General features: G+C 43.3%; 1 protein-coding gene across 25 annotated transcripts in view; it reads right to left on the minus strand.

Moving 5' to 3' along the window:
- Positions 1–827: 827 nt before the first annotated feature.
- Positions 828–18215, minus strand: part of B4GALT7 (beta-1,4-galactosyltransferase 7) — a 28659-nt gene continuing 11271 nt past the window's right edge. For 4 of the 25 annotated variants that reach the window (XR_011525410.1, XR_011525412.1, XR_011525415.1 and 1 more), the window contains one exon: positions 5240–7345. The gene's annotated coding sequence lies outside the window, so the exon portion shown is untranslated. Of the gene's footprint in view, positions 7346–18215 lie in introns of all 25 variants that reach the window. The other 21 variants (XR_011525429.1, XR_011525416.1, XR_011525434.1 and 18 more) reach the window with 11 other exon arrangements.

The raw sequence follows: 18215 nt of genomic DNA on the forward strand, positions 1-18215 counted from the left end.
TGACACTTGAGGCGGGACCTGAAGGAGAATAGGAATTATGCACGGAAAGAGGGGCTGAGAAGAGGTTCCGGTCTGAGGCAACGGCCTGTGCAACCTCCCTGCGGCACGAGGGAGCGTGGCAAGTACGAGAGGGAGCGTGGCAAGTACGAGAAGGCCCCTGCGGCTGGAGCACGGAGTGAGGGGAACTTGCAGTTTCTCAGAAAAGCAAACTCGGCCTTCAGATGAACACTCATGGTGAAAACAACTGAGAGTGCTAGATGTGTAATCTTAACAGCTGTGAGGAGCTGACAAGATAGAATCAGATTAAAATGGAAGGAAAATGGGAACACAAACGGGCAATCTAGTGCCGAAGCCACTTGTACCCTAAGGATTTTGCTAAGCCTCAAAGTTTGGCTTGACTTTTGACGGCCTTGAAGGGCCAAAGGGGAGAGAAATCAACGCCCAGCAGTCACTCCTCAGGTGGGGAGCCCAATAGCAGGCCGCCCCAGAAACACCTGCGGCTCCAAAGGCTGGCCGGCTCCGGGCGGGCGTGAACCCGAGGAAACGAGTCTTCTTGGATTTGCTCCCTGCTCACCTTGCCTGGGTGGTGCGGAAACTTCAGCCCCACGCTTGGAATAGGTGGTTCTGGATCAGTAGTGTCCCCAGATACCTGGCATACGCAGACATAAATCCTTACCACGGGGAGGCACCTTTACCCTAGGCCTTGATTATTTCTACAAGTGATTTTTCAGTTGCAATGTCCACTAGTCAAAGATAATTAGGCACACAAGGAAATAAAAGCCATGAGTGAAAAAGAGTAATAGCAAACAAAAAAGCAAAAACACAAAGAGTTTAGAATTGGATTTACTAGAAACAAACTATAAAACAAATACATTTAAAAGAATAAAAGGCAAGCTTGACAATATTTGTAGGGAACCAAAAAATTAGTAAAATTTCCCGTGAACCTCGTAACAACTTTGTGAGATGGATGTTATCCCAGTTTTAGATAGGAGAAACTCAGGCTCAGAAGGGTTGAGTAACTCGCCCAAGGTCTCACTCTAGTCAGCGGGGGGAGCCGGATTCAAACCCAGGTCCTTCTGACTTCAAACCCTATTCTCTTTCCACTGTAGCACAGGTAAATAATTATTTGACTTAAGGAGTGCTTAATCATCCTATTAATGACTATTAAGGAAGGTTTTCATCTTGCTCATTGTTTCTAACCAAGCTGAGGCTAATCTAAATCTGTGATAGTCATAAAGCTTATGCAAATTTTTACATGAGTCAAGGTCCAAGTGGGCAGGTCATAGATTATGGGACGGTGTGGCCTTTAAGCACAGGGTATTTGAGGCCACCGTCTTAGAGATTTCAAAGGCATCACAACATAAAATATCTAATGTATAGATTTGTCGATGGTTACTGATTGTTGAACATGGGCCAGGCAGTGTGCCAGAGGTTTTCTCAAATACACTCTCACATTTAACCTCAGAGCAACACTGCCAGGTGCATGTCATGAACTCCAGTTTACAGATGAGGAAACTGAGGCTCAGAGGGCCAAAGTAACCTGTCCACCCAGGATTCAGACTCCCGTCTCCTCACTTCCTTTCTGCTATACCACAGTGTTGCCTTTCAAAAAAATGTCTCTCAAGACTAAAATCTGAGTGAAAGCCACTTTATGACTACTAGGCACTTTTAGATTTAAGCCCCAGACTAACGACTTTATGGCAGCAGGCTGAGATCAGCTGGGAGCTGGGAACCACCTGCCAGACTGTGGTTTGTGTCCTTTGCTCACCTACGCTCAGACCACGGAATCTGAGAAGTCACTTGTAGTGGCTGCTCCTGGTGCTTCAGGGCATACACTTCCCGGGAGAGCTAAGACCCTCATGAGGAAGAGAAATGTCCCTGTATCGAGAGAGAAAGCACCTGAACATCACCTCAAGTGGTAGGTCCCCCCAAGCAAGGAAATGAGGCAGAACCGCCAGCATTTACCATTTATCAGAGCTGATCCAGGCCCAGCACTGTCTGTCTTCCTCACAACAGCCCTGCGAGGGAGCTGCCATTGCTCTCCTCATCTTACAGGTGAGGAAATTGAAGCCGCTTGCTCCGAGTTACACAGACAGTACCAGGAAGAGCCAGTGTGTGAACCCAGTGCATCTAATTCCAGAGGATTGCATCCCTCACAAAGGAAGCTGCACACCTGGCACCTACATGCTCAGTAAGGGATGGTGATGATGATGACCATGACGACAGTATTAAACTTACGAGCAAGAAAATGGATTACGGGTCGTAGTGTAGGCCTGCACTGTCCAATATGGCAGCTGCTGGCTGCAGGGGGCTGTTGAGCACCTGAAATGACTAGTATGACTGAAGGACTGACTTCTTAATTTTTATTTAAAAGCTGGAGCAGTGTAAAAATTTTTTTCCATTAAATATGACTTTATTGTTTGGGTAGGACTACATTTCACTTACCATTGCATCCTGTTGGGTATTATTATTGTGTTGTGGTGCACATGCTAGGCATGTGTGTCATTTCTAATATTGCACTAATGAAATGTTTATATTGATTATATACTGAAATGCTATATTTTTGATATATTTGGCTAAGTTAAACATATTATTAAAATGAACTTAAACTGTGCCTTTTTACATCTTTAATGTGGCTACTAAATTTTAAAAAATTACATAAGTGGTTCATTATATTTCTGAGAGCACGCTGGCATAAATCTTAAGAATTTAATTCAGAACATTTGAGATATTCTAAGCAATAGGAGTAATTTGTCGCTTTTCTGTTAAGTAAAAATTCACTTTCAGTAGTAGTGATCATTCTGTCCATAATCATTTCCCCTAGAATGGTTGATAACCTCAATAGAAGCTTCCACAGGAAGTAAAAACAAACCAAAAACTAAGATGAAAATTCCTTCTCTCTCTCAATCTCTTTTTAATAGCACAGTTGAGAGAGTAACCTGGCTGCAGGCCCGAGATTTCTTCCGTATGCCTCTGCCTTGCCCCAAATCTACTGACCCCTTTCCTGTCTCAGGACCAGGCCAGCAGCCCTCTTTTATAAACTGCCTGCAGTTTGGGGATTACCCCTGTCCTTTGGGAAGGCCCTTTCTATTTACCTTCTTTGACTTCTATAAGCTGCAGCTGTTGTTGCCCATTTTCTTCTTTTCACGGCAGAAAAAGAGTAACTGGAAACGAATCAGCCTGCCCGGTAGTCCCTTCCATCCAAATCGTTGCTTAGCTCTTAATGCATTCTACTGCATTTGACCATTGGGCATTTCCTGAGCTTTTATGAGGTCTTTGTTCTAGCCCAACCCACTGATTTCTGCCTCGAATTTTTCTTCTTTTCTTTAACCAATGAGCATCATCGGTCATAGTGGATTCTGAAAGAGATACTGGAACACCAGAGAATAGGAGCTCTCTGGATTTCCAGCTTCATCCTTACTGAGTAATATTCCAAAGTTTAAACCAACACCCTGATGATTTCTGCCAAGCAGTGCAGCTTCCAAAGTCCAACCCGACCTTCCCTCGCTCTGGAACCCCCAGACCCAGTGACGGGAGCAATCCCACCCCCAAAGGGCCTGAAAGTGTCCGAGGGCAAGGGAAGCCCAGGACGGGACTTTTTCTGAGCTCCTAGGTGATGAGGCCCGCCACCCAGCACCCCTCCTACCTGCTCCCTTTCTCCCCAGAGGCGCCTTCTCCAGGACACCTTCTGGGATGGACAGCAGGGCCTGAAAGCCACTAGGCAATGGCAGGGCCCTCCACAATTGCTACCAGTCTTGCCTTCACTGTTCAGGCTCTTTGCTGTGGAGTCATGACGTTCCCAGCTTTAACCAAACACGGCCATTCACAGGCCTGGGTAAAGACTGGCCCTTACACGCTTGGCTGACCACGTCTTCTGAAAGGCACTCTTTCTGAAGAAGAGGAAGCTTGTACTTTCCCGGCCCAGCCTACTCCCTGTCCCTTGTAAGTTGGTTCCTGGGCCAAGAAAGAGTTCTCAGCCACAGCTGCTCATTAGGACTAACCTGGGGGAGCTTTTAAGTCCCGGGGGCCCGGGCACTACGCCAGACCAACTCAATCAGAACCTCTAGAGTGGAACCAGGCACTGGCGGGTTTTTCTTTTTTTAAAGATTGGCACCTGAGCTAACATCCGCTGCCAATCTTCTTTTTTTCTTCTTCTTCTCCCCAAAGCCCCCCAGTACATAGTTGTATACTCTAGTTGTAGATCCTTCTAGTTCTGCTATGTGGGATGCCGCCACAGCTTGGCCTGACAAGAGGTGCCATGTCCACACCCAGGATCTGAACTGGGGAAACCCTGGGCCGCCGCAGTGGAGCGTGTGAACTTAGCCACTCGGCCACGGGGCCGGCCCCGAGGAGCTGCGATTTTTATTGCTCCACACATGATGCTAGGGGGCAGCCAGGGCTGAGAACCGCTGCGCTAGATTCAGGAGTCCACACTGTGTCCTTCTAGGCCCCCAGCTCCCCTGTGATGATCTCTCTTGGGCTCGTTTCATGTTTTACCTAAATTCCAATTTGTGTGATTTCAACTCTGCATTTTCATTCTTCCCAGGAGCATCAGGCAGGGGCCATTTTACATAAACCAACCAGGCCTTCGGGGCTCCGACTCTGATGGGAGGAGTCAGGAAACAGGTAGGACACATTGCCCCTCCTGGAGCAATGATTCTCAACTCTTAAAGCATATGCTGGGGCCTGCCCCAAATGGATTTAACTGGTTGGGGATGAGTTCAGGAACTCACTCTTGTTTGAGAGTTCTCCAGTTGATTCAGATGCACAGCCGGAGTAGGGAATCACTGGCTGGTGAACTCATAGATCCCAGATCATACTTGAATGTTCTCAGACATAGCTCATTTTCTTAATGTGTTATTTAAAACAAAACCCTACATTTTACTTTTTTCAAATCTTGCCATCAACTTTCCTTTGCCAGCAGAAAGCCACCTCCATAAATACCCCCATATAGGGCCTACATAGGAGACAGATCTTGAAACATTCAATGTTGGACGCGGTCCAGTTCTCTAGGAGCATCTAGTGACACATCGTAAAAGCCTAGAACACACGCATTTGTTTCTCTGTTGTTGTAGGTGTCCCTCATGTGAAGTTTTGAAACGGCCTGCATCTCTCTGTGAGGCCTTCCAAACCCTCAGCAAGCTCGGGCGCATGTTGAGGTCAGAGCTGCTGACACAATGATGGAATGTGACTCTTTATGAAACAACATACAGATGGCTCCATTCATTCTTTTGAAGCCTTTCAACGGTTACAAAAGTTACTATTTATTGGGTACTCATGTGTCAGATACCACGCACTTTATCAGATATTTACACTATCTTGTTTATTCTCAGCAGCCATGCAAGGTAGGCAGGTATTAAAAGTTCTGCTTAAAGATGTGGAAACTGAGGCTCAGAGAGGTTTAGTGACTTGCCAGAGGCGGCAGTGAATTGACGGTGGGGGAGGGGTTCACGCTTCCTCTGGCTGTGGCCAGAGCTCCAGTTCCAGCGGCCTGGCTGACCCAGGCCTACTGACTGCTCTCCTTCCACATAAGCCCACTGGCCCTTCGGTCTCTGCCTCCTCCACTTCCTGCTTTGGCTTCATTTCTATGAAAAGCAAGATGATTTAATTATGTGTTAATGAGTCTTCTAAGGCAGCAGAAAGTGAGGGGTAGATGTGACAATGTTAGGAAGCTGTTTTCTTTCCCATGCTGGGGTGAGATTCTGGGCTGCTACACAGAAAGGGCAGTTGTGGTTGGGCAAAAATTGACCTGGATGCGGCCGTCTGCTTTGTATGCTGTAAGGGTGAAAAGAAAACAGTCCCTGGGACTCGAAGACTGGTCCTGAACCTCCTTCTTGCTCCAGCTTCTGGTCCCCAGGACTGTCTGAGGTCTAAAGCCCCTGCAATGAGGGTACAGGGTGGGTCACAGCTGTGAGGGAGGAAAAGTCACCTCAGGAGGCAGGTCAGGCCCTAAAGCACTTTGGGCTTCCCATCCTTAAAATCGAGAATTTTCACAGCATTGTCCACTGACCTCAAGGCTGGAAGGAACTGAGCAGCTGAGTTGCTCTGGGCTTCCTCCTGTCCTGGCGAAGGGGCTTCTGGGAAACACCGACATCGGGCCTGGGAGCTGGGCTCTGCTCCACTGAGTTCCCAGGGAGGAGGCAACTGCGTCTTCAGGAGATCCTTCCCCGTGCTCCTCTGTGCTAATTAGGAAAAGGGAAACAGCCGCCCAGAACAGGTGCTGCTCTTCAGGGGACTGCAAGGGTTGTTCTTAAAAAGGCAATTGGTACAAATGAGCTTAAATGAAGCAGAATTAAGACTGGCAGGAAGCATGGCAGCTGCCGGCACACAGGTAAACAAGGTGGATGGAGAAAGTGAACAAAGAAGATGGAGCCAGGTGCGGGGGAGGGGGTCCAGGTTTTCAGGGCAGGACAGGAGAGCAGAGAACTGAACTGAGCAGGAGAGTTGAACTGAAACATGGGCTCTTCCCGGGTCTTGAGCCTGCCAGCCTTTGGACACGAGCCACACCATCGCCTTTCCTGGTTCTCAGCCTTTCAAACTCAGACTGGAACAAAAGCACCAGCTCTCCTGTGTCTCCAACTTGCCGACTCACCCTTCAGATCTTGGGATTCCCTTGTCCCGTGAGTGGCAATCACGTGAGCCAATTCCTTAATATAGAGAGATACATATCTCGATATAGGCTATTGGTTCTATTTCTCTGGATAACCCTGACTAACATGTCTGGTTTACTCAATGTCAGGGCCGACCACAGTATCTCACAGGATTCCCTTTCCTCTTCTGCCATCAAACCCCACTACATCCTTGAACCGTAGGCTGGATGGAGAATGTGCCCAGAACGGCCTGGGGAAAGCAAAGGTCCAGGAGGACCAGTTCAGTCCTGGGCCAAGCCTCCAACTTGCCTCTGGGTGGGTGGCAGGACTGCTCCCTCAACAGCCATGGCCTTAGGTGATAGGGCCATTGTGAAATGGCACCACTGAGTCCCTCCAGCTGGCAGCTGGCTCTCTAGTGAAAGCAACAAACCCAACAAATACTCGAGAACAGACCCACCGTCTTCTCTCTGTGTGGTGTACAGGTTGTGGGGGATTCCACCACGTCAAACCTGCCTGACCTCTCTTCCTAAGGACTCCTTAACCTCGGGAGGATTGGTACTCGCCCTGTTCCAGACCCAAAGTAACAAGATTTCTTCCCAAAGTGGGGCAGGGCCACCCCCAGCCCTTGGAAGAACTGTCAGTGTCCACAGGGCAGCCCTTCCTGCGGGCCCCTGGTACTCCTCACTTCGCGTCTCGTCGGAAGCTTCTGGGCACTCCTTCTTCAGCTTCTTTCTAGGAGCCTCTTCTGCTTGGTCCTGGAACCAAACATTCACCCACATAAGTAATCCAGTTAGACAGTCTCTCTTTCTGGCCTTAGCCACCTTCCCTCCCACCCTCAGTCCAGGGAGGACCCCCTCTGATTCAGAGGTCCCTGTACTGAGGGAGCCCAGCATCGCCCTGGCGCCTGCTAAGGAAGGGCCTCCTCTCATCCATCCTCCACTGCCCTGCATGCAGCCCAGCACCCTTAGAAGCCCTTCCCTGACCCAGGTTTCTCAACAGTGGCCTTGTTGACATTTGGGGCTGGATAATTCTTTGTGGTGGGGGGCTGTCCTGTAGGATGTTTGACCGCATTGTCTGTTACCAACTAGATGCCAGTTGCCACCTCAGCTGTAACAACCAAAAATGTCTCTAAACATTGCCAAATGTCCTCTGCCCTAACCTAAGTTCTTTCTGTTTGTTCTCTAGCGCCACAGCAGAACCCGGGCTGGGGCTGGGGGCTGGGCAGGGGTCCAAGACAAGGAGAGGAAACCAGTGGGAGGGAAACATGCCTTCAAGACCAACCCTGCCTCAACCTCCATGAAGCCGGGCCCCTCAGACCCAAGCTCTTTGAAAGCTGTCTCCTCTTGGCACTCACCATTCAGTTTTTGCTCCCCTCCCTTTTGTCCTATATGGTAGTTTAAAGTTATTATTATTGTGGTTAAGAACACTTAACATGAGATCTATCCTCCTAAAAAGTTTTTAAGTGCACAATATAGTATTGTTGACTTTGGGCACATTGTACCCCTTTTAATAGATTTTATGTTTTAGAACAGTTTTAGATTTATAGAAAAATTGCAAAAATATTACAGAGAATTTCCCATCTACTTGCACCTATTATTAACATCTTCAATTAGTATGGTACATTTATTACAATTAATGAACCAATATTAATACATTATTTTTAACTAAAGGCCACAATTTATTCAGATTTCGTTTGTTTTTACCTAATGTCCTTTTTCTGTTTTAAGATGTCATTGAAGATACCATATTACATTTTCAAAAATTTTACTGAGGTCGTATTGGCTTATAACATTGTGTAAATTTCAGGTGTACACTATTATATTTCAGTTTCTGTGTAGATTGCATCACGTTCACCACCAATAGTCTAGCTTTTATCCGCCACCATACACATGTGGCCCTTTATCCCTTCCACCCTCCGAAGATACCATATTACATTATTGTCATGTCTCCTTAGGCTCCTCTTGGCTGTGACAGTTTCTCAGATTTTCCTTGTTTTTGATGACCTTGATAGTTTTGAGGAGCACTGGTCAGGTGCTTTGTAAGATGCCCTTTACTGGAATTTCTCTGCTGTTTTTCTCATGATTAGACTGGGGTTATGGATTTTTGGGAGGAAGGTCACAGCCATAAAGTGTTATTTTCATCACAACATACCAATGGTACATACTGTCAACATGGTTTATCACTGTTGATGTTGACCTTGATCAACTGGCTGGGATAGTGTTTGTCAGGTTTTTTCACTGTAGAGCTAATCTCCCCCGCCCCATCTTCTGTACTCTCCTCTTTGAAAGGAAGTCACTATGTGCAGCGCATGCTTAAGGATGGGTAGTTATGGTCCCCTTCCTTGAGGGCAGAGTATCTACATAAATTATCTGGAGTAATTCTGTGTAGGACATTTGTCCCTTCTCCCCCACTTATTTATTCAATCATTTATTTCTCAATATGGGTGCATGGATATTTATTTTATCCATTGGGTTATAACCCAATACTACTTTATTTTGTTGCTCAAATTGTCCCAGCTTTGGCCACTGAGAGCCCTTGAAGTTGCCACCTGTGTTCCTTTGATATATCCCCACCAATTTCTTTGTTTTAAAAGTTCTTTTACCTTCTGGAACTACAAGATGCTCCAGACTCACTTTGTAAATTTCCCATTTCAGTCCTAGAATCAGCCATTTCTCCAGGGAGCCCTGGTTCCTTTTATTGCAGAATGGTAATAGGAACCAAGACATGGGCACAGCTGTGCTCATTGCTCCTGCAGTGTCATTGCTTCTAGGTCCTCTCAGCTGACAGAACAAGGAAACATATTTGTGTATGATACCTGTGTATACACATACATCTGTAAATATTTCTATATATGTAGCCATCCCTATCTATACTAAACCGAATGTGGGTTCATACTGGTGTATCCGACTCCAGTCCATTACTACATGGATCATTCTTGTCTTCTGCTTTGCTTATTTATAAGCCCCCACTCCAACAGCGAGAAACCTGGCTCCCACCTCTGCCATCCATGTACTTAATTGCTCGATTCTGGTATATGGAATTGCTATCCCAGACTCCATATTCCCACGGGAAACAACTTTCCTAACTAGAGGACAGTGCTCATATGCAGTTCCTTCTGCCTTTAGTCTTATAGACACCACTTATTTCCAGCATTACTTAGGTCAGCACCTTCTCCCCCTCCCCCTTCAGTGAGGTGGTTTTGTACATTAAATACAGTTAAATTCTCTTGTCATAGTCTGCATTCCTTCCTGGGATTCTCTGACCTCCTAAATGATTTTTTAAATTTGCATACATGAAGGTTCACTCTTTGTGCTAAAGGTTCTATAGGTGTTGACAAACGCATAATGTCACGTATGTACCATTACAGTATCATCAGAGTAGTTTCACCACCCTAAATGTCTCCCGTGATACATCTAGTCAACCTTCCCCTCCTCTCCCCAGACCTTTGCCAAGCACTGATATCTTTACTGTATCTATAGTCTTGCCTTTTCCAGAATGTCATATAATTGGAATCATACAATACGTAGTTTCTTTAGACTGGCTTCTTTCACTTGGCACTATGTATTCAAGGTTCCTCCATGTCTTTTTGTGACCTGATAGCTCATTTCTTTTTAGTGCTGAATAATGTTCCATTGTACAGATGTGCCATAGTTTGTTTATCGGTTCACCTATTGAAGGAAATCTTGATCACTTCTAGTTTTTGTTGGTTTATAAAGCTGCTATAAACATTCACATGCAGGTTTTTGTGTAGACATAAGTTTTCAAATCAGTTAGGCAAATACCTAGGAGTGAGACTGCTGAGTCATATGGTAAGATTATGTTTAGCTTTGTAGAAAACTACCAAACTGTCTTCCAAAGTGGATCTAACAATCTGCACTCTCACCAGTAACGGTGAGAGCGGTTCCTGCTGCTCCACGTCTTCACCAGCATTTGGTATTGTCAGGGTTTTTATTTTAGCCATCCTAACAGATGTGTAGTAGTAGCTCATTGTTTTAATTTGCATTCCCTAGTGACAAATTACGTTAAGTATCTTTTCGTATGTTTATTTGCCATCTGTATATCTTCGTTGCTGAAGTGTTTTTTCAGATCTTTTGCCCATTTTTTGTTTGTTTTTAAATTTTCTTATTGTTGAAATTTAAGATCCTTTGTATATTTTGGATATAAGACCTTTATCCGATATTTGTTTTGCAAATATTTTTTCCCAGTCTGTGGCTTGCCTTTTCAGTCTCTTAACAGTTGCTTTCACAGAGCAGAAGTTTTAAGTTTTAATAAAATCTAACAACAATTATTTTTTTCATGGATCATAGTTTTGGTGTTCTATCTAAAAACTCATTGCCAAACCTAAGATCACCTAGATTTTTTTTATGTTTTCTTCTAGAGGTTTTATACTTTGCCTTTTATATTTAGTTCTACAATCTGTTTTGAGTTAATTTTTGTGAAAGGTGGAAGGTCTGTGTCTGGATTCTTTTTCTTTTTTTTTGGCATATGCACGTCCAATTGTTACAGCACCATTTGTTGAAAACACTAACACTTCTCCAGTTGTTCCAGCACCATTTGTTGAAGAGACTATGTTTGCTCCATTGTATTGCCTTTACTCTTTCATCAAAGATCAGTTGTCTGTATTTGCGTGGGTCTGTTTCTGGGCTCTCTGTTCTGTCCCAATGATGTATGTGTCTATTTTTTGCCCATACCACACTGTCTTACTATAGTTTGTAGTAAGTCTTGAGGTCAGGTAGTGTCAGTCCCCCAACGTAGTTCTTCTTCAGTGCCCCGTTGGCTGTTCTGGGTCTTGCAAACTTTAGAATCAGTTTGTTCATATCTACAGAATAACTTGCTGGGATTTTGACTGGGATTGGATTGCCTATAGATCAAGGTGGAAAGAATTAAAATCTTAACAATATTAAGTCTTCCAATCCATGAACACAGAATGTCTCTCCATTTATTTGATCTTCATTGATTTCTTTCATCAGAATTTTATAGATTTCTGGATATAGATCCTATATATTTTGTTAGATTTATACCTAAGCATTTCTTTTTTTGGTGCTATTGTAAATGATACTGAGTTTTAAATTTCAAATTCCAATTGTTCATTTGTGGTTTATCAGAAAGCAATTGAATTTTGTATATTAACCTTGTATCCTGTGACCTTACCATTATCACAATAATTCGACTTTTTTTGTCTATTCTTTGAGATTTTCTACATAGACAAACACGTCACTTGTGAACAAAGAAAATTTTATGTCTTTCCTCCAAATCTGTATGTTTTGTTTCCTTTTCTTATCTTATTGCAGTAGCTAGGACATCCAGAATGATGTTGAATAGGAATGGTGAAGGGAACATTCTTGCCTTGTCCTCGATCTTAGGGGACAGTATCCAATTTCTCACTTGATGTTAGCTGTAGATTTTTTGTAGATGTTCTTTATCAAGTTGAAGTCTCTTTCTATTCCTAGTTTGCTAAGAGTTTTTATGATAAATGGATGTTTGAGTGTGTCAAATGCTTTTTCTGCATCTATTGATATGATTGTATAGTTTTTCTTCTTTAGATTGTTGAAGTCATGGATTACAAATGGTTGATTTTTAAATGTGGAGCCCATCTCACACATATGGAATAAATCCCATTAGGCTGTGGTGTATAATTATTTTAATACATTGTTGAATTCAATTTGCTAAGATTTTGTTACAGATTTTTGGATCTATGTACCTGAGAGATATCAGTCTGCAGTTTTCCTTTCTTCTAATGTCTTTATCTGGTTTTGGTATCAGGGAAATGCTAGCTTCACAGGCAGAGTTAGGAAGTATTCCCTCTGTTACTATTTCCCGGAAGAGGTTTTAGAGAATTGGTATCATTTCTTTCTTCCGTGTTTTCTAGAATTCACCAGTGAAACCATGTGGGCCTAGTGATTTCTTTTTTGGGAAAGTTATTATTGTTGATTCAATTTCTATAATATATATAGGCCTATTCAAATAATCTATTTCCTCTGTATGAGTTTTGGTTTGTGTCTTTCAAGAAATTGGTGCATTTCATCTAAGTTATCAAATTTGTGGGCATAGAGTTGATCATAATATTCCTTCATCCTTTTAACATCCATGGGATCAGTAGTGATGACCCTTCTCTCATTTCTGATATTAGTACTTTGTGTCTTTTCTTTTTTCTTAGTTAGGCTGGCTAGAGCCTTATCAATTTTATTGACTTTTTCAAAGAAAAGATTTTGGTTTCATTGATTTTTTTCCTATTAATTTCCTCTTTTCAATTTTATTGATTTCCACTCATTTTATTTCTATTCTTTTGCTTGCTTTAGGCTTATATTGGTCTTTGTTCTCTAGTTTCCTAAGTTGGAAGCTTATATTATTGATTTTATATCTTCTTTTCTAATATATGCATTCAATGCTATATATTTTGCTCTAAGCATTACTTTCACTGCATCCCACAAATTTTGATAGGTTGTACTTTCATCTTCATTTAGTCAAGAATATTTTAATTTTTGACTCATCTGGTTTTTAGAAGTGTTTTATTTAATCTCCAATTATTTGGAGATTTTCCACCTATGTTTCTGATTTTGATTCCTAGTTTAATTTCATCTGAGAGCACATTTTGTATGGTTACCATTCTTTTAAATTTGTTAAGGTGTGTTTATGGCCAAGTACATAGTCTACCTTGATGAATGCTCCATGTAAGCTTGAGAAGAATGTGTATTCTGCTGTTGTTGGATGAAGTATTCTATAAACGTCAATTAGATTCAATGGATTGATGGTGGTGTTCAATCCAGTTATATCCTTACTGATCTTTTGCCAGCTGGATCTGTCAATTACTGGTAGAGAGGTGTTGATGTCACCAACTATAATAGTGGATTTGTCTATTTCTCTGGCAATTCTATCAGTTTTCACCTTACATATTTGGATGTTCTGTTTTTAGGTGCATACACATTAATGATTTAACAATGTTTTCTTGAAGTATTGACCCTTTATCATTATATAATGCCTCCCTTTATCCACAATTTTCCTTACTTTGAAGTCTGCTTTGTCCAAAATTAATATAGGTACTCAGAATTAGTGTTAGCATTCTATTTCTTTCTCTATCCCTTTACTTTTAATTTATTTGTGCCTTTAAAGTGGGTTTCTTGTAGACAACATATAGTTGAGTCTTTGTGTGTGTGTGAGGAAGATTAACCCTGAGCTAACATATGTTGCGAATCTTCCTCTTTTTGCTTGAGGAAGATTGTTGCTGAGCTAACATCTGTGCCAATCTTCCTCTATTTTATGTGGGATGCTGCAACAGTGTGGCTTGACAAGCAGTGCTAGGTCTGTGCCTGGGATCTGAACCCTTGAACCCTGGGCCGCCAAAGCAAAGTGTGCGAAATTAACCACTATGTCACCTGGCTAGCCCCAAGTCTTCTTTTTTTTTTAAGTCTACTGAGTTTGTCTTCTAATTGGTATATTTAGACCTCACATTTAAAATGATTTATATAATTGAATTAACATCTGCCGTGTCTGTAACCATTTCCTATTAGTTGCACTTGTCCTTGTTTCTTTTTCTTATCATCCCTCTTTCTGTCATCTCTGGTTTTAATTTGGAATCTGACATGATTCCATTTTCTTTCCTTTGTTAGCATATCAATTACACTTCTTTTAAAACATTTTAACTCATTACTCTAGAGTTTGAAATATGTATTTACAACTAATCTAAATCCACTTTCAAATTACACTTTACCATTCACAGGTAGTACAGGTACCTTATAACAAGCTATTCCCAATTCCTCTCTCCTGACCTTCATAACATTCCTATCATTCATTTACTTAGTCCAATACTATAGTCCTCCAACACATTGTTGCTGTTGTTACTTTGAACAGGTATCTATTACATCAATTAAGAATAGAAAAATAGAAGATTTTATTACCTTCATTTATTCCTTGACACTCTTTGTTTTTTTAATGTAGATCTAAGATCTATATCATTTCCTTCTCACTAAAGAATTTCTTTTAACATTTCTTGCAAGGCAGTTCTGCTGGCAATAAATAGCCTTATTTTTTGTTTATCTAACAAAGTATTTCTCCATATTTTTTTTCATTGCAGTAAAAGTCACACAACATAAATTTCACCATTTTAACCATCTTAAAGTGTACAACTCAGTGGCTTTTTACTATATACACAATGTCTCCTTCACTTTTGAAGAATATTTTCAATGGATAGAGAAGTCTAGGCTGATGCAGTTTTTTCTTTCAATATTTAAAATCCACTCTATTCTTGTTTGCATGATTTCTGACAAGGCTGTAATTCTTATCCTTTCCCTGTATAAGTATGCTAGGGTTTTTTCCCCCTACAGCTTCCTTCAACATTTTGTTTGTCTTTGGTTTCTACAGTTTGAATATGATAAACCTAGGGGTTCATTTTCAGGGGGTATTTACCCTGCTTCTTGTTCTCTAGGCTTCCTGGATCTGTGGTTTGATGTCTGCCATTAATTTTGGAAAATTCTTAGTCATTATTACTTGAAATGTCTCTCTTGCTCTGTTCTCCTTTTCTTCTCCTTGTGATATTCCAATTGTTCACGTTACACCTTTTGAAATTGTCACAGTTCTTGGATATTGTTTTTTGGTCTTTTTTTTCCTCTTCGCATTTCAGTTTGGGAAGTTTCTATAGACATATCTTCAAGCTCAATGATTCTTTCCTTGTCTGTATCTAGTCTACTGATGATCCCATCAAAGGCATTCTTCATCGCTGTTACAGTGTTTGTGATTTCTAGCATCTCCTTTGATTCTTTCTTAGAGTTCCATCTCTTTGCTTACATTATCCATCTGTTCTTGCATACTGTCTACTTTTTCCATTACAGCACTTAATGTATTAGTCTTTTTGTTTTTTTAAAGATTTTATTTTTCCTTTTTCTCGCAAAATCCCCCCAGTACATAGTTGTATATTTTAGTTGTGGGTCCTTCTAGTTGTGCCGTGTGGGACGCCGCCTCAGCATGGCCTGACGAGTGGTGCCATGTCTGCACCCAGGATCAGAACCGATGAAACCCTGGGCCGCTGAAGCGGAGCACATGAACTTAACCACTCGGCCACAGGGCTGCTCCTAATGTATTAGTCTTATTTAAAATTTCCTAGTTGATAATTCCAAAATGTGTCATGTCTGTTTGGTTTGATGTTTGCTTTGTCTCTTTAATCTGTTTTTTCCTTGCCTTTTAAAGATTTTATTTTTCCTTTTTCTCCCCAAAGCCCCCTAGTACATAGTTGTATATTTTCAGTTGTGGGTCCTTCTAGTTGTGGCATGTGGGACACCACCTCAGCATGGCTTGATGAGTGGTGCCAGGTCCATGCCCAGGATCCAAACCAGTGAAACCCTGGGCCGCTGAAGCGGAGCACGCGAACTTAACCACTCGGCCCCGGGGCCGGCCCCTCCCTGCCTTTTAGGACGCCTTATAATATACAATTTATTGGGTAAAGGGACTGATGTAAACAGACCTTTAATGTGAGGTGTGATGACGGTCTGCCTAGGAGTTGGACTGACTTTAATATTTACTGTAGTTTTAGGTGCCAGTGGCTTTAAATTCCTCTAGTGTCCTTGTTTTTCTCTACTGCCTTTGAGTTTCCCCAAGAACTTCTTCTTTAATAGTCTGTGGCTTGAAGCTCTTTCAGCTGTAATCTACTATTGTTATACTGGAGCCCTGGTGATGTGGTGGTAAGGTTTAAGGAAGGGGAAGCATTTTATGACTTTATGATTAAATCTCTTAAATCTCGTTTAGTGGGTCTGTGTCCCCAGTTGTGACCTTCACAGGTGTCTCTGAGCTTTGTCCCCCCTTCCTTAGGTGTAGCAGAAAGGCTAGAGGGGGCTGGAGTTGGGTGATGGTCCTACCTCCTAAGTGAGATAAGACTCTGACAGTCTTTTCACCTTGAGAGAAGGCTTTCCCTAGGGAGACTGCTGTGCGCATGTTTTTAAATGGTTACTTTTCTGTTTCCCCCTCTAGAGACAGGAGGGGTTTTTCTTGGCTGTGCACCATACTCAGCCTCCATCAACTTGTGAAAATCACTACTTAAGCATTCCTCCCAGTCTGTGGCTCCAGCAGCTTCTGCTCCAGGTCAGCTGAGCTTGGCTGGGACTGTGTTTTCCTGCCTCACCAGCTTTTAGGGGGGCAGTTTGCCCTGAAACTTCAATTCTCTGATAAGCCCAACAGAAGTAGTTCCTTTTCAGTTTGTTGAGTTTTTCCTTTCGTAAGGATGGGAATGATGACTAACAAGCCCTTTAGATGTTGAAGCTGAAACCAGAAGTTGCTTTTCCCTTTTTTTTTTTGGTTTTTTAATGCTCTCAAGACATGAGGGCTGAGATGGCAAAAAGGCAGTGTATATCCATTTGGCCTTCTGGGAAAGAGTGTGCAGGGAAGCAGACCCTCTGTGAAGGGAAGGCCCAATGGTATACACATCGATCGTGGCTCCTACAGACCCCAGGGGCTCAGCAGACACTGCCCACCCACCCCACCTTCACTACCTCATTCTGGCTTCATTCTCTCTTCCTCCTCCAGACTGTACCCTACTGTCCACCTGGATCCTGCCCTCCAGGTTCTTTCTATAACACATATCTAACCGTATGTCTCTCCCTACTAAAAAACCTTGCACCCCCAGAATAAAGTACAAATTGCTCAGTGTAGCATTCAGATCCTCATGGTTCCCCCTAATGTTCCCTCTGCTGCCCGCCTCCCCCAACTCCTGCACAATATTGGGGTACTAGGGATACTCTGAACTACTCCCAGGTCCCTAAACATATATGCTTCCTCCAGTCTCTCTGCCTTGCACATGCTGATCCCTCCAGAAACCCTTCCCATCCTGACTGGCAAACTGACTCCACCAGTAAGACCTCGCCTCCTTGGAGGGGTGGGGGGCTTCTCCAAGCACCAGTACATTCCTCAGGCACAGTGCCATGCTCTGGGTCCCACTGATGCCCCAAGGGACCTCTCCAACAGCCAAATCCCCATCTTACTCTAGGCAGAGGAGGCATGGGGCAGACACTCTGAATCTCCCTCATGGCCCTGTTTTTGTCCCAGAGGTGGGAGGGACACCAGACCATGTTGGCCAACCCTCCCTGTCAGCCCTCTCCAGCTAAGCAGAGGAGGAGGGAAGGTCTGGAGAGGAAGGAACATCTGTGCACAGGCACCTGCTGTATAGGCCAGAGGTGAAGGAACCTGGCTCTTGAAGGTAGATTCCAGGGGCACAAATACCAAGCTCCACCACCTATCAGCTCTGTGACCTTGGGCAAGCTACTTACCTCTCTCCTTCACCATCCTCATCTCTAAAACAGAATAAGAAATAGGACCTAGCTCTGAGGTAGAGAGGCCTAGGGGAAATACTGCAACGCAAAGCATTTCTGATGCGAATGTTCAACAAGTGCTAGTCATTACAATTACAGCAACCACGTGGGCCAAGCGCTGTGCTAGGTGCTCCTATATCCTGGCTTCATTTCATCCACGCCCTGGGCAGTGAGGCAGGGATGTTAGTTCCATTCCACAGAGGAGGCAACCAAGGTGCTGAGAAAGAAGAGGAGCCGTCTGCTTCTTCCCCTTGCCAACCACCGCTCAGCCGTCTCCCACTCTCCTAGAACGGCCTCGTGGAGGCCCGGGCTGGGGAGTGAGGGGAGTTGCAGA

The sequence above is a fragment of the Equus przewalskii genome, chromosome 13, assembly GCF_037783145.1.
Source record: "Equus przewalskii isolate Varuska chromosome 13, EquPr2, whole genome shotgun sequence".
NCBI lineage: Eukaryota > Metazoa > Chordata > Mammalia > Perissodactyla > Equidae > Equus > Equus przewalskii.